A 2,078-nucleotide genomic window follows, 5' to 3' on the forward strand; every position below is an offset into this window, starting at 1 on the left:
CAGAGTGGGAGACAAATATGGTATAATTTGGGGAATTTATAGTTAGTGTGGGGGACAGACCCACTCTAAGGATATGCCATCCTTTGGATGCACTGACTTGGCTTCTACATCCTAGCTTTCATGGTCTTGGGAACTGTGTGGGAGCTGATAAAGGTGTCCCCCCAAGACCTCAATCCAGTCCATTCTCCATCCTCCTTTTTTGCAGCTTCCCCTTCCTCCTAGGGGTGGTGCCTGTGGTTAGGACAATGCCTCATGTTGCCAGTAGAGGGCAGCGGATCATTCCCCCCACCACTCAGGTGTACCCTTTGAGCTTCTAGGATTCCAGTCAGTTTTCCTTGGTTACTGAGTGCCTCCTATGTGCCAGGCTCTGTGCTGGGCACTGGGATTGCAAAACTGACTGAGATATGGTCCCTGCTCTGGAGGACCCCAAGCTTTAACTGAGTGAGACAGCCTTGGAAACGCGTACAGTGCCAAATGGGGTGAGGTGCTAAGGCAGAAGGCTCCTTGGGGGACTGCTGTGTCTTGAGGGGTGGTGGGGACAATAGGGGCATTAAAAAGCACCTCATAAGGAGCGCCTGGGTGGCTCAGTTGTTCAGTGTCTGCATTCAGCTCAGGTCATGGTCCTAGGGTCCTGGGATTGAGTCCCATTGAGAGTCGGGCTCTCAGCAGGGAGCCTGCTTCTCCCTCTCTCTCCCCCTCCCCCTGCTGGTGTTCCCTCTCTAGCTGTCTCTCTGTCAAATAAATAAATAAAATCTTAAAAAAAAAAAAAAAAGTAGAAGAGGCTTGAACTGGATCTTGAAAGATGATGAGTCTGCAGCCAGTTAAGCTGATTGTGCTCTTTCCCCATGGGGGCCCAGTGCACAATGGCTGCAAACAGGAACCTCCTTGGTAGTATATGCAGCCTGTTGCCCTAAGGATTGCCCTAAGGAACCTTGGAGACAGCCCTTCCCAGTGGCCATTGATGTCTGACCTCATATTATCTCTAATCTAGGCTCCAGATAGGTATGTGGGGTGCCTTTGGAAAGCCCCAGGGCACAGTGGTCAGGGTCCATACTGGCCAAGTCACCGTGTCCATCCATACCAAGCTGCAGAACAAGGAGCATAGGATTGAGGCCCCATGCAGGGCCAAGGTCAAGTTCCCTGGCCTCCAGAAGATCCACATTTCCAGGAAGTGGCCTTACTAAGTTTAATGGGGAGGAATTTGAAGACATGGGAGCTGAAAAGTGGCTCATAACAGATGGCTGTTGGTCAGATATGTCCCTAATCATGGTCCCTTGGGGGGCGCCTGGGTGGCTCAGTGGGTTAAGCCTCTGCCTTCTGCTCAGGTCATGATCTCCGGGCCCTGGGATTGAGTCCTGCATCAGGCTCTCTGCTCAGCAGGGAGCTTGCTTCTCCCTCTCTCTCTCTGCCTACTTGTGATCTCCGACAAATAAATAAATAAATAAATAAAACTCTTTAAAGAGAGACTTCTGTGCATCCCCCCACCCCCCCCCACCAAATCATGGTCCCTAGGACAAATGGCAGGCTCTGCACTCGTGAGAACCTCGGCACTGCACCCTTCCCATTCATGCTCACCAATAAATCCTACTTCCTGTCAAAACAAAATAAGACAAAACCAAAAAAGAAAGATGATGGGTTTTTTTTTTGCAGTGTACACAGATAGAAAACACATCCCAGGGAGGGACACCAGGATGAGCATGGCACACACTATGGGTAAGGGAAGTGTCCCTAGAGAAGGGGCAGGGCAAGAGCCTCAGGAAGCTGATGGATCACGGAGTGCGATCCTTGGCCGCCATGCTGAGGAGCCTGGGCTAAAGCCATGAAGGCAATGAGGAGCCATCATAGGGGTTCAGTTATGGGAATAACACACAGATTGGCACTTTAAAGTTCACTCTTCTAGCCGTGCGGAGGCAAGATGGCATAGCAATATAGGACGGGCAGACCTAAAGATGGATGGCCCCATAAGATTTACTTGAAACAAGCAGAATGTGAGATGATGGCGGTCTGAACGAAAGCGGAAGCAGTGGGGGTAGGAAGGAAGGTTGGATATGAGGTTTGGTCTCTGATTAGATGGAGTG

The 2,078-nt window shown here is 50.7% G+C and overlaps 1 non-coding gene across 1 annotated transcript; it reads left to right on the plus strand.

Annotated features, from left to right (window-relative positions):
• Positions 1–811: 811 nt before the first annotated feature.
• On the plus strand, positions 812–944 carry LOC122892835. Its single transcript, XR_006381508.1, has one exon. It is a non-coding gene; the product is annotated as a small nucleolar RNA SNORA70 (small nucleolar RNA).
• The last annotated feature ends 1,134 nt before the right edge of the window (positions 945–2,078 follow it).

Source organism: Neovison vison, chromosome 12, assembly GCF_020171115.1.
Source record: "Neovison vison isolate M4711 chromosome 12, ASM_NN_V1, whole genome shotgun sequence".
NCBI classification, from domain to species: domain Eukaryota; kingdom Metazoa; phylum Chordata; class Mammalia; order Carnivora; family Mustelidae; genus Neogale; species Neogale vison.